The sequence below is a fragment of the Ixodes scapularis genome, unplaced genomic scaffold (genome assembly GCF_016920785.2).
Source record: "Ixodes scapularis isolate PalLabHiFi unplaced genomic scaffold, ASM1692078v2 PGA_scaffold1__304_contigs__length_218370807, whole genome shotgun sequence".
NCBI classification, from domain to species: Eukaryota; Metazoa; Arthropoda; class Arachnida; order Ixodida; family Ixodidae; genus Ixodes; species Ixodes scapularis.
Window position 1 is genome coordinate 51680591 of NW_024609846.1, and position 17245 is coordinate 51697835.

The window sequence follows — 17245 nt, forward strand, 5'->3', positions numbered from 1 at the left end:
TTGCAAGTGCGTAATGATATTGAAAGCAAAACATCTTGTGAGATAACTCTGCCCTTTTTGTAACAAAATAAAATTTAAAAGCGCTAACAAAGACGAGGACAAAAAAGGAAGGCGAACAGTACGAGCGCTTACTCTCAACTGAACATTTATTTAAAAACAACTAAAGCAAACAACCTCCAACAAAAATACACTGAATCACTCAGTGGCGTCACTCATCACCACGTGTCAATGAAATCACCCTCTTTTTGGTGCAGAAAAATTGACGGCTAATTGATGCAGCCTTCAGTACCCTCTTTCTTTATAGCATGCGCTTCAAGCACTTCCCTCGCAGCTTTTTCACGAGCCCTCCCCACGATCGTGGTATTTTGAAAGTTGGGCTGGCACAGACAGTCTCTGCAATGAAGAGGCAAGTGTTGAGCACAGAGCCAGGTCATGCTCGCGCATCCTCTCATCTACGCACCGTCCTGTCTGGCCAATGTACACTCTACTGCATGTCAGCGGTATTCTGTACACCACACCCACGTTACAATCTGCAAATCCTTTGGCATAATTGACGGTGCATAAGCGCGCGACGTTCTTTTTTTCCTGAATTCGTGGGCATAATTGTGCCAACTTACATGGCGCCGAAAACACAAGCGGCACATCAAATCCTTCTGCCACCTTTTTGCAGTTGTGTGACATTTGTTGCAAGTAGGGGATGACCTGAGGTCTCGTTTTTTTTTTGTTGTTTTTTTTTACCTCAGATTTGCCCTTGATCTTTTTCAGCAGCGTCTCGGCAACTCCAAGCAAAAGTGATGTTGGATAACCGGCATCTTAAGTCGACTAACCTGCCGGTTGGAGCTGTCACGCATAACGTGATGGCATGACTTCTGAAGTGCCGCCTGGAAACAAGACGAAGCAATACCCCTTTTTACTAATTTGGAATGTGCCGAATCGTAGGCGAGGATTCCCTTTTTGGAGCGCGGGTGTTAACTCCAACACACATGGTTTCCCGTGAACTGCAGTCTCAAGTCTAGAAATTGGAGAAACTGGCCGTCCGGAAGTTCGTAAGTGAACTTTAAGCCATTTCAGTTGTCATGAAACACTTTTAAAGGGGTACTCCGCCGATTTCTTCATGGTCCCCGATTTGCTTGAAATTTTGCTAAACTCGCCAAACAACATCGCCAAAGTAGTATCCCAAATATTAGGTCAAAATAATTTTTTTTCACGAAGTTATCGAATTTACAATTTTGGTCCTCACCGTGTTTTTCAAACTGAAAGCCTCTACTGGCAACAATGAAAAAGTGACGTCAGTGGAAGTGCAGGGGTTCACTCTTTGGACAGTAGAATTTGTTCCCAACTGATTCGAAGCAGTTTCATGGTGTCAAATGAATGCTTTGGAAGCTTGCTCCAGTCCCTGCGCTCCAGCACGGAAAAAATGATTGGCATATTCTATTTTTTAAACTGCTCGCCCGACTGGCAAGCTTACCTTCCACTGACCTCACGGCCCTGAAAAGGGCGGGTATATTTGAATGTTTGTTTTTGCATCATTTTCATTTGCCGATTTCGCAATAACTGTTGTGAATTTCACGATACTAAATAGCATACCAGAAAGGGTAAAGGCCGGGGAGTCAGAAAATATAGTTAGTTGAGGTAGCTCAAAAATCGGCGGAGTACCCCTTTAACACACTCTCAACAACCTGGTGCGTCAAAAGGTTGTCAGAACGTAGCCATAGCACCAAATAGTCATCCCCATACCGGACAACCCTACACACTTGTTTCCCTTCCAAGCCAATCTGAACATTTCGGTCGAAGTTGGCTAAGAAAATGTCACAAAGGACAGGGGCGACGCAAGATCCTATACAAATGCCTGCTTTTTGCACATAATAACCGCCCTCAAAAAGAATGAAGGTGAACTGCAAGTAAAATTTCAAAAGTTCCATAAAGCCATCCAACCCTACACCACAAGCGTTTTGGAAGCCGACAACACCATTTTCCTCGATGCCCTTACGTACAGCAACAAACAGCAAACAGCTTAGGTCTCCCAAAAGGAGACCTAAGCACTTCTTTTTTGTCCTCGTCTTTGTTAGCGCTTTTAAATTTTATATCATGAACCAACTCGCCCGCTTCGCCACTTTAGTTCTGCCCTTTTTGCTCTGAAATGTTTTTACGCGATAGCTCTAAGGAGCTCGTGTCGCAGAAAAGCCGGCATCGGTGGCGTGCGCCAAAAACCAGGATTGGACAATAGGGTCATGACGTCACAGCCACATGACCGCGCGGGGGAATTTCAAACCCATAACGCTTGCGTGAAACGTGACGTCATGCATGGAATGAAAGTGATTAAAAACGTGACATATAATACAAATTTAAGGTCGCCGCATGTCTCAAATGAATTCACTATATAAAGTAACTAACTTGCCTAAAAGAAAAAAATTCCGCGGAGACCTAAGCACTTCTTACATGAACGCGAACGAATGAATGCCGTTCTTCCGCTCCCTTAGTTCGACTCACGGTGTTTCGACTGCGGTGTACTGGCGTAAACGGCAATGTTTCGCCGCTGCTGAAGTTGCCGAGCGCGCGCACTCGTGAAGCGGCCGCACCGCACCCCCACCCCCCTCCAGCAGCGCCTTCCACGAGTGCGGCGGCCGAGCGCGGTAATAGACCTATTGCTATTAGCGGCGAGATGTTTTGGTGGCGCCCTCCTACGGTTACCCTTGTGACGTCATTACCATGCAAACAACAAGTTCGATGGTGTTTGTTATTAGCATGGTGGAAGCTTAAAATCATTGCGCTCTCAAAGGAACACTGCCAACACCGTCAAAATTAAAGTTCTTTCATTCCTCTTATTTCCGTCGATGATAATCCCCTTTCCGACGTCATACTCACCGTTCGGCCAATCGTGGAAGGCCGACCACAGCGACGCTTTCGGTCGCGAACGTCGCCAATATTACCCAAGCATCAAGGAGGATGAAGGGATTGGTGTTCCACGCGCCGCACGTGCTGGCCTCAGCAGTAGTAACTTTTCTAAAACAAATACGTAAAAGAAATGGCGTCTTGCACGCGCATTCGTCAACGCTTTATTTTGGTTATTTTCTTCGAATCTTTTATACGGGGAAGGCCAGCACGCGCGGCGCATGGAACACCAATCCCTGCATTCTCCCATGATGCTTGGGTAATATTGCAGTAGGTCTATACCATTTCCACGTAAAGCCCCTCGATATGTTTGCGTTTGTCGTGCAAGTAACGTCAAATGCGCGAGTGCACGAGACCCGTACCTCGAGCGGCCCTTGGAAGCGAATGGCGGCGCAGCACTGAAGTGAGCGGTCCTAAGAAGCGAATGGTGGCGGAGCACCCGCTCGTGGCACGGGTCTCGCGCGGTTCCACAACAATGGTTGGCGGTACTTGTAAAAAACGCCTTTATCAAGGGGCTTTATTTCCACGGCCACTTGATTCCCCCTGTTGGTGCGACCTGCCGATGTTTTTCCAAAAAAAAAAAGAGCGCGCGTGAGAGGAGAACAGTCAACTTTCCGAGGGGGAAGGGGCCCGGTCAGGATGGTGACGACCGATGATGGTGTTCGCCCGATGGTAGTCCCCCGGGAAGTCGAATAAGAAAAAAAAAAAAAAAACTAAAAGTTGTTCGATCCCGCTGGACACATTACGACGTTGGTAGGTTTACGGTGGCCAGTGTGGCCACGTTTATTTTGAAAACACAACGACAAGTCAACGGTAATATACAAAACTTCCAAAATTAAAACCCCGTACTTTAGTCCCCAGTCTCAAGAGCCGAATTCCCCCGAGAACCCTCTCGGCAGCCCTTTTCTAGCCTCGTAGATGCCTCCTTTCCCTCCAGAGATGGACCAATCACTTCAAATTTCACCACTCCCACGTGGTACACTGTCGTCCAATGGTCGGCGAGCTGTCATCCTGTCGCTGTAACCGTCAAACCTAAATTCCTTGTAGGGTTGTTCTCTGCAATTTTTCCAGTCTGACTGGCGCCAACCGCTAAGTTATTGCATCGGGCAAAAAGCGACAATTTTACACTAAGCAGCGAAACCCTCTATATACAGGCACATTCGGCTAAAAGCCACAACCAGCTGCAAGAAGGGATCTGTCCGAGCGGACTACCGAAACCCGAAACGTTTCTTAACGACCGCGGGGAAGCCGCTCCCCACTCCCGGCCGCTCTGCCCCCGCAAATGCTCCCTCCAAAACGCCGACACTCACAAAGAAAGCTAAAAAAAATAAAACGATGCCGACGCAACTGTAGAAAGATAGACTTTTCTAAAACAAACTTTACTTATTTCTAACAAAATCCATCGTTACTTAACACCTCCCCACCAAGAATGTTGCAAGTACACTTGCTGTTCGCGCAACATCTGTCCCCCTTTTCGAGACAGACGCGTAGCATACGAAAACAAAACAGCAACAGAGGAGCTATACCCCCTGACAAAAAAAAATAATCTGTTGGGCGACAGGGAAAACCAACAACATATAAAAAAAAACACACACACACACACAAGCAAACACAGTCCGGTGAGACCCAAACCCGTACGTTCCAGATTGCACCATGACCAGTATTTATACAAAAGCAGAAAAAAAAAAATTAACGTTGGCTACAGGCAAGGAAATGCAAACGCGAACAGAAAAAAAAAAGGTTTGCTATACCTAGCCTATACCCGAAACTGTTTCTCCATGCCTGCGCGTCCCCGTCGTCTCAAGTGTCTCGCGTGACCAAGGCAAAGGTGTTACCCCCCACACCCAGACACGCGGAGGCCGGTTTGTTCCCGGAGTTCACGGCTCTATGGACTATTCCAGGGCAGTTCTGCTTCAGGTGCCCCAGCCTCCCACACAAAAAGCACCCTTGCGGTCGAGTTTTCTCAACCCTTCGCTGGTCGCTCCCAACTTCCGGAGGCCCACCCTGCATGTTCACCTGTGGCCCCTCGGCCGCCCTATGGGGCTCCCAGTTTCGATTGTTCTTTTGTGAGAAGTGCCCTACACATGGCATGTCGTGCGCCAATTGTAACACCTCTTCCTTACGGGGCTTCGGGAGCACCAGCTGTTTGCATTCTTTCCCGTCGATTTGTTCTGTGTGATACAACAAATTACCTTCAATCAACATGCCATGCGTGCCGCTTCGGGCCTGTTCCCACGAGCCCTGCAACGAGCCGTCGTCTCTCTGTTCGCTTACAAACCCCGTTTCGGTCGCGCTCCGTTCCGTAACTGTCTCGACCAAGTCTACATCACACGTGCTCCCGGCCGAATCAATGCCCTCTACCACTTCCTCGAACTCCAAAGGGGGATCGCCGGAGACGTGGTCCTGTTCCGCTCTGATTTCTGCCTCCAGCCTTTGCACCTGTTCTGCCTGCTCAGCAGACTCAGCGTTTGCTCGCGTAAGTTCCTCAAAGGCGTCCGGAGTCAGCAGCGCGTCCACCCCCTGCGCGAGTCTTTCCGTTACCGCACACAGCACGGCGACATGTTGGCCAGTCCCGCCGTCTGCGGTGCACAGCCCCAACGGCACATACCTCAGCTCTGCCGTCACCGTCTGGCCGAATGCACCTCTGAGCATGATTTCTCCCCCTCCCCGCCTGCGTGACCCCTCGGGCACCACTTCCCGCCTCACGACAGTTATGTCAGCGCCCGAGTCCAAGCAGGCAGAGAAGGGTGTGCCCCCTGCCGTAAGCTGTACCCAGCTTATACCCGAACCTGTTTTCCCAGGCCTGCGCGTCCCCGCCGTCTCAAGGGTGTCGCGTGACTGCGGCAAAAGCGCTGCCCTTGCACTCAGACCCGCGGAGGCCGATTTATTCCCGGAGTCCACGGCTCTATGCGCTAATCCAGGACAGTGCTGCCTAAAATGCCCAGGCTTCCCACACGCGAAGCACCCTGGTGGTCGGGGTTTCTCAATCCTTCGCTGGTCGCCCCCAACTTTCGCAGGCCCACCCCGCAAGTTCACCTGTGGCCTCTCAGTCGGCCTCTGGGGCCTCCAGTTTCGATTGTGTCTACTCTCCTCAAATTTCTCCGCAAGTCCCGCCACTTCCTTTGGTCTTAGCCATTCTTTGGTTTCGTTCTGAAGGACGTAGGCGCGTACATCATCCGGCATGGCATGCTTTAGGCGATCTGAGATGGTCAGCTGCCGTAAATCATCTAGTGTCTCCACTTTGCGGCTCTCCATGTAGTATCCATACATAGTATTAAGATTTGTAGAGAACTGTGCCCACGACTCGTTCTCTTGTTTGCGCGCGACATTAAACCTCCGCTTGTACTCGTCCGGAGTCATCCTGAGCTCGTCGAGGATAATGTCTCGTAGCTCCTTGTACTTCAATACCCGTCCCTCTGCTCTGTTTGCCACCACGGCGCTAGCTTTCTCGTTTAGAAAAGGTAGGATGATTGCCCCGTGTAGGTCCTGTGGAATCTCACAACTCGCCAACATTGTTTCCGCGCCCTTAAACCATGCAGGTACCAATGTGTCCGTCTCGGGCATTGGCGCCAGCACCGCACGTAGCTCCTTTGCATATCGTCCGACTCCCCCCGTACCCCGATTGTTCTCTTCATGAGGCTGCCCCGTTATTTTGAGCTGCTCCAGTTTTATTTTCTCGAGTTCTATCTTTAGTCTCATCAGTGTTATCTCAGCACTAAGGTCATTCGAATCTGTTGGCGGTCCTCCCTCACTGGTGCCAGCGTCTGGTTCCGAGTTGGCGCCACTGAGGGAAGACCCTGGGGTCTTCGATCTAGCCTCTTTGGTCATGGTGAGCCTCGGAGAAAACGGGAATGGGACTCACCCACTGTTGCCTGGCAAAATCCAATTAGCTGCTCCTCCAGTCGCCGCCACCCACTTGCCGCAGTGTCCCCACTCGGCCTGGCGATCATGCCCGTCGTCTGGAAGTCTCAGCTCATTCTTCGTTCACCGAAAAGAAAAAAAAACAAACAAAAAAACACACACAAAAAAAAAAAAAAAACGACAATTTTCCGGCACCACAACGAAGTTCAGCACTGCAGCGACGATCTCGACTCTTCTCTTGAGGCTTGCCCCGATATTCTGTCGCCGCTCGCTGAAGATGCTTCGCCGGTCCGCAGGTGAAGCCACAGGTCGTCCTGTTCTCCGACGTAGATGATGCCCAGGACCACCTGTCAGCTGCCACCACTCCTTTTGGGTAATTGTACCCCCCGGGCTTCTCGCGTAGATATTGCCACGGTCCTCACTCCGGCAGGAGCGAGCCTTGTCCGCAGTCCAGCAGACAACTTCTTTGGGTAACTGTACCCCCCCGGGCTTCTCACGTGGATATTGCCACAGTCCTCACTCCGGCAGGAGCGACCCTTGTCAGCAGTCCAGCAGACGGGACCCTTGTCTGCAGTCCAGCAGACGCGACCCTTGTCCGCAATCCAGCAGACGAAACACTTGTCGCATAGAGCCCAGGTACGCTCCGCCTGCCCCCGTTGATGCCGTCGTTTTCGCTCACCGCCCGTCGCAGGAAGTCAGCAGGATCCTGTCGACTGTGCCAGTCAACTTTCCGAGGGGGAAGGGGCCCGGTCAGGATGGTGACGACCGATGATGGTGTTCGCCCGATGGTAGTCCCCCGGGAAGTCGAATAAGAAAAAAAAAAAAAAAACTAAAAGTTGTTCGATCCCGCTGGACACATTACGACGTTGGTAGGTTTACGGTGGCCAGTGTGGCCACGTTTATTTTGAAAACACAACGACAAGTCAACGGTAATATACAAAACTTCCAAAATTAAAACCCCGTACTTTAGTCCCCAGTCTCAAGAGCCGAATTCCCCCGAGAACCCTCTCGGCAGCCCTTTTCTAGCCTCGTAGATGCCTCCTTTCCCTCCAGAGATGGACCAATCACTTCAAATTTCACCACTCCCACGTGGTACACTGTCGTCCAATGGTCGGCGAGCTGTCATCCTGTCGCTGTAACCGTCAAACCTAAATTCCTTGTAGGGTTGTTCTCTGCAATTTTTCCAGTCTGACTGGCGCCAACCGCTAAGTTATTGCATCGGGCAAAAAGCGACAATTTTACACTAAGCAGCGAAACCCTCTATATACAGGCACATTCGGCTAAAAGCCACAACCAGCTGCAAGAAGGGATCTGTCCGAGCGGACTACCGAAACCCGAAACGTTTCTTAACGACCGCGGGGAAGCCGCTCCCCACTCCCGGCCGCTCTGCCCCCGCAAATGCTCCCTCCAAAACGCCGACACTCACAAAGAAAGCTAAAAAAAATAAAACGATGCCGACGCAACTGTAGAAAGATAGACTTTTCTAAAACAAACTTTACTTATTTCTAACAAAATCCATCGTTACTTAACAAGAACTTCTCCCATTTTCCGTGGGGGCGCTGCACATCGGTGAGCGGCAGAGCCGTATATTGGTGAGCGGTCCTGTGAGCTGAAAGCTATACTCTGTTTCACCTTATGTTGTACGGCAGGGAAGGCTGTAAGCGCGAGCTCCTTGCTCTGGGGCAGATCTCGGCGGCACAAGCTCTCGTGCAGTAAGGGCAGCTGTCAACGCTATGAGCTCGCGCTTCCAGCCTTCGCTGCGGTACAACATAAGGTGAAACGGAGTATTGGCGACGTGCGCGGCCGAAAGCGTCGCTGTGGTCGGCCTTCCACGATTGGCCCAAAAGCTGACTATGACGTCGGAAAGGGTATACCCAGAGCCTTTTATACTGGGAGAGTTCGGCGGGTGGGAGGGGCTTACGGCCCGCTAGGTCTAGCGGACTCAGCGGGCGCCGCTTCCGCCATGATGTGCCTCCCGGCGAGTGGGTCCCCATTGACATGCGATGTATACGCGTGTAGGTTTTGCCGTTTGCGCTTTTGTTGGCGTAAGGAGAAAGTCGAAAAATCAAGCATTTCGTTACGTTAATCATACGTTAATCATAAACTTACCTCGCACAATCGAGAACTCGGCTTCCAGTCAGCCCTTCTTGGTTTCCCAGATCTTGTGCCTTGCGCGGTTTTCTTTTCCTTGCGGGAACCGGTACATCCTGAACCGCTTTTTCGCGTTGTTCGAGCACCCAACGGCACTGCAGCCCCCCATTTCTTTTTCATCTAACGTCTGGTAGAGCGCAGCGCTGAACGATCATTTTCATCGTCGTCTCTCGCTCCATGGTCTCTAGCGAGCCGACTGCCGGCTCGAGTCAGTAGGGCAAACGGGTTTTATCAGCCGCCACCAGCCTTACACCAAACAAGGGTGAAGCTTGCAATTTAAGGTTATAATTATAATGCAATTAAATGCAAAGGTGCAATCAAGCTAGACGGCAAGGCACATCATGGCGGATGCGCACAGTTGCCAGACTGTTTGATCAGTGCTGCCAGACTGGCGGCTGGATCAAAGAACCGCCGAACTCTCCCAGTATAAAAGGCTCTGGGTATACCATCGACGGAAATAAGAGGAATGAAAGAACCTTAATTTCGGCGGTGTTGGCAGTGTTGCTTTGAGAGCGCAATGATTTCAGGCTTCCACCATGCTATTTACAAACACCATCGAACTTGTTGTTCGCAAGGTAATGACGTCACAAGGGGGAACCATAGGAGGGCGCCACCAAAACATCTCGCCGCTAATAGAGAAGGCGCCCAACGCGCTCTTGCTCCGCTACCCAGATAAAATATCTGCCTGTCATTAGAGAGTTTTAGTAGATCGTTCCCATGACTCCGATAACGATATCCCGATACTCCGCCACCGCCTCCATTGCGCATGCATAGTATCGTTATCGGGGCTATCGGAGATATCGGAACCATCTACTAAAACTCTCTAATGGCTTCGCCGATACCGAGGCGCTGCCGCGGTTGCAGAAGGCAGCAAAACTCACATCCCCCCTATGCACCGCTGTGCTCGGCGAAAATATCGTAGTGTCACTCTGCGCTCGCGTGTGTGGTTTGTGTTGGCATTTTGGAAGTTGCCGTAAATGGAAATGCGCGTTCTAGTTCTGAGTGCCAGGCGGCGATGAAATGTGCCAACTCCACTCGTGAAACAGGAAATCCTGCAGTGTATGAAGTACAATGAAGTCTGCGCGTTACCTTTCGGCCAGAACTGGAGATTGAAGCTAACGATCGAAAGCACGCTATAGGGTTCCATTTCCCATGTATTTTGTCAAAAAAGGGGCAAAAGCTCGTTACATGGCACATAAACAGCGTCTCGGTAAAAATCATGGCCCAGACCCAGGAGGGTGAAGTTTGCCCCCCCCCCCCCCCCCCCGGGCTCTACGGGGGAGGGGCACGAGCCCCGATACCCCCCCCCCCCCCCCCCCCCGAAGAACGCCTATGGGGAGAATATAACAAAAGCAAGTGCTTCCTGAGCCTTCCTTTCTCTTTTTTTTTTTTCTTTTTTTTTTTTTTTGTAGTGTTCCCGAGAAGCGCCAACAGCACTCCCCCAACACCACCTAGCTCCACCCCGCCCCGCTCAAGGTTTTCGATTAGGGTGAGGAGGGTGGACCGCCTTCCCCTGATTGGCCGAGGGGCTCTCCCGAACTCTCCGGGGCCGGGAAAAGTTCAATATTTTCAACTTTGAAAACGCAAAACGTCGCATTCACGTGACCGTTGACGTCACTGCTCTCTCTCGGATTTCTCCGAGTCCCGTTTCCGCCAGTTTTGCGGGTTGGTTTGGACCGTCCTTTAGCTGTCGAGGTGATGGGGAAGAGAGAAAAGCTGCTTTCGCACGAATTATTTGTGACAGGGCAACTCCCAAAGGGGACAAAAAAATTTTTTTTTTTATTTAGTTTTGCAGTTACGTGCTTATCAGTGCGACACGGCGAAACGCCCTGTCACGATGGCCGGATCCCCTGTTTTGAAGCTCGTCATACAAAAGAGGTTCTACGCAGTGGCCTCACTAGGGTCAGCAGCATCCAAGGCGGTGCCCCCCCCCCCCCTTTTACTCCGCAACTGCACCAGGGACGCCCCCCCCCCCCCCCCCTCCCGCACCCCTAGTGACGCCACTGGTTCTGTGTAATGGTACGTTTACACCTGAAAAGAAATCCGCTGTCGCGGGAGCGGATCCGCTCCCGGCGGTGGCGGCGACGAGCTGGTTGTGTTTACATCTATTTCCTTCGAAGAGTGGCGGCAGCGCCGGCTGCGGCAGCGGTTCCCGTAACGTCTCGCCAAATATGACGAGAAGGCGCGAGAGTTCCCGCCTCGGCTCTCTCTCTCCCGAGCGTTGCTGCTCCCGGAAGAACGTGTACTCGTGACGTAGGCAGTGTCGCGCCGCGCAAGAATGTCACATCCGGTCAGCGAAACGCCTCGTTCGGTGGCAGAAATAGGTCCTGGACCAAAACGGCTCGCCGCCGCGTTTTCCGCCCAGCGTTTCGCCCCAGCGGCAAAAGCTGGGCGGATTCGCTAGCGGATCCGCACGTGTAAACGTACCATTAAGCGCGAGACACATGGACGACAGAATCGTCCGATCCGACGTCCGATCCGACAGTCCGAACGCCGCTCCAAATCGCCGCACGCGACAGTTTGAGACACACGCTTCCGAACTTGCATGCGACACGACGATCCGTTCGGCTCCGCCCAGGGGATCCAAGCACCGCAGCGGAGGTCCGCGTTCACAGATCTCTGGTCCCAGATTGACGGTTTAGCTCACACGAGCGAAGTTCGAAGCTCATTCTCGTTAGCGCGTGCATTCTCTGCCGGGGCCATCTATTTCGAAAGGGTCAGCGGGATCCACAAGTCCGGCTTCCCGTCGCCCGTCCCGTTTTCTTGTTCGTCCCGCCAGACCCAGTACGTCATCATGACGTTCGCGCCAGCTGTGCTGTCATTGGCTGGACGCATCCGACAATCCGTCCGCCGTGCGAAACTATCTGGCGCGTTGGACGCACGTCGGATCGCCGATCCGACGCCTGAAACGACCAAATTTTTCGGATCAGGCAGTCGCACTGCCGGATCGGACGTCGGATCGGATGGATTTTTCGCGCATGTGTCTCGCGCTTTAGGAGTTCCTCCTTCTTTTTTCCAACTGCCCCTTCCCTGTACTTCAATGACCGCTCATTGGCTCGATTAGCGTTCATTAGCGTTCATTCTTTGCCAAGGCACGTGGTGATATCAAACAACTTCGTATTCTGTCGAACCTGGTTCGTGGATTGGATATGGCGGTGACTTGTGTGGACGACGTGTCCGCGTGTCCGCTTCCGAAAGCGATTCACGTCATGTAAAGGATCGCGTTCTAGCTTTGTATTTCGATATTAGGCCTCTACCAAACGGTAGTGGCCTTTCAAAAATTGGCCTAAGCTCATTGAAATGCCCCTCCCCACGGTAATCTTTAGTAAAAGGCGAAAGATTAGGTCGTGATTCTGAGGAGAGGCCTGAGCGAAAAGAAACCACCAACTCAGGATGTGATACCCGTTTTCCGCGGTGAGTAGCTTACAAAAGTCGAAGTATTAGCTTGGAAATATTATAAAATGATTTTAACCGACCATTTTTAGAATAATAAGGAAAGTCTAGCTGAATCTCTTTTGTGCTATTTTAGTTAACGTAAAGCCCCCGTTCCCACACTTGCAACTTCTTAGAATCGAGTGCCTTGAAACTTCCTAAAAACTCTGCGAGAGAACACGCTGGCGCCATCTATCGGGTAGCAGTGGAACGTGCTTATCAGTGCGACACGTCGCTATCCTTATCAACAAACGAGTTTGAATTTTTGAAACGCGGGCTGAGTAGATAGGGTAAACAGGGGATCAATAAACTTCAGTTGAGAGTGCGCCTTGTCCTGTTTCCCTTCGTCTTTGTCCCTGAATTTTTTCGGCGCTTTTTGCTTGCAATGAAACAACTGGCCCGAATCTCCACTTTACTGCAGTGGAACATTTGGCGGTCCCGTATATTTCCAATTTCTTTCGTGCATCATCTTTCATTTCATGGCTTGAAAAACATCTGTGAATGTAATAAATGACTATTTCCTAGAAGTATACGCACATTTGACATTGAAAATACCGCAAAACCTTCGCTAGTCGCAAGTGTGTGAACGGGCCTGAAAGGGATACTGAACCGAAATTTGGACTTCGCAAATTAAGGCCGCAGAAGCGTTGAGGGACGCCACGAACTCCAAAACATCGCTCATACATCGATATCTCAAACGGATGGCCGTACTTTTGGAAAAGGAGGGCGCGATGAAGCCAGGTCTTTGACGTCATTGTCCTCCGAGAGAATTTGAGAATGAGGGGAAGCAAACTCGCTTCTCTCCTCCTCGCTTCGGTTCACCAGCTCGACGGGACGTAGCGAGGAGAGGGAATGAGAATCTGACGTAACTTGTCTTGTCGGCCTCGTCGGCCGTGCTCAATCGCGGATTTCTTTTCCAAAAATACGGCGATTCGTTAGAGATATCGCTGTATGAGTGATGTTTTTGGGTTTTGCAGTGTCCCTCCCGCCTATCCGTCCAACCTTGTTTTGTAAGCTCAAAATTTCGGTTCAGTATCCCCTTAAAAGATATGCTCACCACAGTGCCTTCAGAGTGAACGCAAGGGGAATGGCGACCAAAGGCCAATCACGATAAAAAGACACATTTTTTATTTACTTTTCACTGCTACCCCCTCTTTCCTCGCTTTACCTGACATGTCAAAAATGTAAACAACAGTAACAGTAAACTCCCCCCCCCCCCCCCCCCACACACACACACACGCAGACAAATGTCTAGACGTCTTTGAATATACCACGTGATCTCTAACCGGCTCGTGGTTGTAGTTTGCGACTTCTTGATTGGCGATCCGTGGTTTTGGCTGTAGTCGAGGCTCGAGCCACAGGCGGCTTTGCTCGAGCGTAGTGAGAAAACTTGTTACTACCATTGCGTGCGCACTTGTATTGAAGGAGTACCCGAGCTTACAACCTGTCCAAGCCCGTTTCTACTTACGCGATCCGCCCAGTCCGCGACACGCACGTGTGGTTGCCCGAGTCAGGAACACTGCGCAACATTGTTAGCGCGCACAAAACAGCCGGTTTTTCTTTCTAAATGCTGACATCGAAACCACTAGTGCGATAGGAAGTGCTCATTTGGGGCACTAATCTAAGCAGTAAAGCTGAGCGACTCAAAAATACCCTCTCAAAGAGTAAAACGCGACAAAAGGCGCCGATAATCATGTTCGTGCCACGTGTCGCGCAAGGGAGTTTTAGCAGATCGTTTTTTCGCCCCGATGACGATACCTCCTCTCCTTTCCGGTGGCCTTGGCCATGCATCGTATCGTTGCGAAGTCGATTATCTGATCAACTTTTTTTCAGAAGTGAATAACGGCGGCTTTTAAAGGTGTCCGAGACTCGGAGCCTTATGGACGCCATCCTTCAAATCCCTCTTGCCTCGAGCCAAACAGCACTTCATAAACGTAATTTTCGCACATCTGGACAACCGGCTATGCAAGCGTTTTCTTCACTTTTCCAGCATTTGGGATTGTCTTTGCTTCGTCAGATGCTTGGATACTTTACACAGCAGAGGACATCACCGTAAAAGAGACAACACCGATGAGAATATAACAGTCCAGCGTGCGATCTCCTTAGCTCAGCACGCCCACGTTCGTCGCTTCGCAAAAGCGAGCAAGGTACGCGCCATACGCACGAGCATTGAAAATGTAACCGGCCAGGAGCTTTTTCTTGGAAAGGTCTATACACCAACTCATGTTTACAAATAGAGTGCCTTCATACACACGCGCGCTTTTGCTTGAGTGGTGACATCTCAGCCATTTTTCCGCCCAATCGTTTCTTTATGCATTTTGAAGCGCGCGGAATCTCGTGTCACTCAGCTCGAGCGCGTAGCTTTGGCTACTGCATAGACTCTATTTTACCGCCCAAGTCACGCACCGAGTGCGCGAGAGCGTCACGCGCTGACACATTCAGGGCAACAATGGATGTCTTCACCCTCGGACAGACAGACATGTAGGTACCCTATTTACAAACAAACCGGAGCGCCCCTAGCGGACGCCACCGGTGCCGCGCATGCGCAATGGGGGTGTGGGCGAGAAGCTCGCCGTCGCCCATAAACAAACCATACGCCTCGCAAGTGGGCTCATTTTCGTTTTCTGCGCATGAGAAAGGAAGTAGCGGTGACGTCAGAGCGCCGAGCCCTGATTGGCTGATCGCGACCCCCTATCTGAGCGTCGTCTGCTCCTTTGCAACGTCGTCTGCTCGCAACGTCGTCTGCGTCTGTCTTAGCTTTCCTGCGACTTTCGGAAGTCGAGCGAGCTCCACTTCGCCTTTCAGAGAGGGCAGACGAAATAACTCGAGCGGTTCGTTGTTTTTGTCTAACAATTAGCAGACACGCATCAAGGAGGGAAGCCAAAGGATTCACTGGCGAGCTGTCCCGAGGCGCCGAGGTTTGTTTGCTAAGAACCGAGAGGTGAGGGTGGTTAGTGTCCGCAAGTTCCCTCCCAAATACTTTTTCCCTCCTTTAGTGTGCGGCGAGACCCCTCACTCTTTAAAGGCGTCGGCGGGTTGGCGCAGTTAACGTCGTCTGCTTCGCGTCTGCTAGTCAAAGCGACGGCTGCTTTACCTTTCCTGCGTCTGTCGGAGATTCACCGTTTTTTCACCGGCGAGAGTCACCGTTGCCTCGGGAAACAAGGAGATAACAAGAGGACGAAATTGACCTTTTAATCCAAAATTGAGGTCAGCAATCAAAGTATAATACGGGAAGGGTTCACAAGGGTCGCGCGGGCATATTCCATTCAGCACGCCAGCCGGTCGTGGGCAGACGGTCGCCGAGTCGCGGAGTGCCTGCTAGGCCTACCTGCTGAACTCGCTTGGTCGCGTTCGGTGGAATCGTGGCCGGTGGAGCTTTTCCCGTGTGTTTGTGGATCCAGCGTTCTTGTTCGTCGTGGTCTGTTTCAAGTACTTTTTACTTTTTTCTTGCTGCTTGAAGTCGGGACGCGTGAGAAGCGCACGTAGAAAAATAAACGTCCGTGGGTCGTCGCGACCGCGACGCTGTCGGCCATGCTGATTTGATCGTAAGAAGTGCGTAAGACGGCTTCGGATCTGTCGTAGGATTTCGTCGTAACCTGCGCAAAACTTACGAAAATTTTGTTTCGTGAATACGAATTTGTTCTTAAGTTTTGTCTTACGGACATTTTTGGCGTAAGATCGTTTCGTGAATCTAGCCTCTGCACTTCCGAAAGTCGCAGGAAAGGTAAGACAGACGCAGACGACGTTGCGGGCAGACGACGTTGCAAAGGAGCAGACGACGCTCAGATAGGGGGTCGCGATCAGCCAATCAGGGCTCGGCGTTCTGACGTCACCGCTACCCCCTGCGCAAGAAGCAGACGAACTTGCCCTCCGCATTGAAATGCGATGTTGTCGGCGTCAGTGTGAGTCCCCCTGCCCTTTTTCGCGTTCGCATTGTTGATTCTACGTCTTCCTGGCAAGGTCTGACTACTTCAGTGGCGTCAGCGAAATTACCGAGGCTCGTTACATCGCAAAACTTCGCGTGAATAATGTGACATGCGGCGATTCATTCCGCGTGGACGCCGCAGAATGTACGCTAAAGCCTGAGTCGCATGATGAGATTTGGCTCACAATTTTCAGTCCGGACGTCGGTCGGGCTGCAAAAGCGTGAACCGTAGCTGAGATGGTCGACGTCGATGCTGAAAATCTCAAGCAGAATCGGACCAAGTGAATCAGGCATAACAAGTCGGTGATGGCCACTGGTAACAATTATCAATGCATCCTTGTATCTACTGTTTACATCGAGCCTGCTTACCAACCTTCAAATTTGAGTCTTTTGAGGCCTGCACTTACTTCTTATCGCAAGTACCGGGCCCACGTTTGGTCTACGGGCCGGTGTCGTCTAAAAGAGCAGACGACAAGCAGAAACGTTTGAAAGAGCAGACGGCAGTTGAAACAGCCAAGCGGCCGTTTGAACTTGAAGACGCACTGAACGTAGTCCGCAGGTGGTCCGTACAACCTCGCGGTTTTCCGCCGTCGATGTTAGAACAAAACAAATACATTTGATGACCAGAAGTATCCGTGAATTCAATCCAAAGTGCTTCCCGCCCAAGCAATCGTGGTCGACGGCGTCTTTTTTTCCCTTTTCACGGCACATATCCACCTTCTCGGACGAACCGAGCACATGAAAACTGGCCTTCAAACCTTTCCCGACTCTTTTAGCACAGCCCCAGTCGCGGCGTTTTGACGAGAAGGCATGTTTTTGTCAGGTTCCTTTCAAAACAACGCAGGAATACACGTCTCGCATAGGGACTTTTGCCCACAGCCCCAGACCGGAAGTGCGACCGACGCGCCACTACCGCGCCGTGACGTAACAGAGCTTTTCTAGCTCGTTCATTATGACAAGACGCGACGGGTTTTGTGGATGGCA

The 17245-nt window shown here is 51.2% G+C and overlaps 1 non-coding gene and 1 pseudogene across 1 annotated transcript; both read right to left on the reverse strand.

The window, feature by feature from the left end:
• Positions 1-968: 968 nt before the first annotated feature.
• Positions 969-4672, reverse strand: LOC121835713 (annotated as a pseudogene).
• Positions 4673-12157: 7485 nt separating this feature from the next.
• LOC115320188 lies at positions 12158-12277 on the reverse strand. The gene has a single exon (XR_003918606.3). It is a non-coding gene; the product is annotated as a U5 spliceosomal RNA (small nuclear RNA).
• Between the last annotated feature and the right edge of the window lie 4968 nt (positions 12278-17245).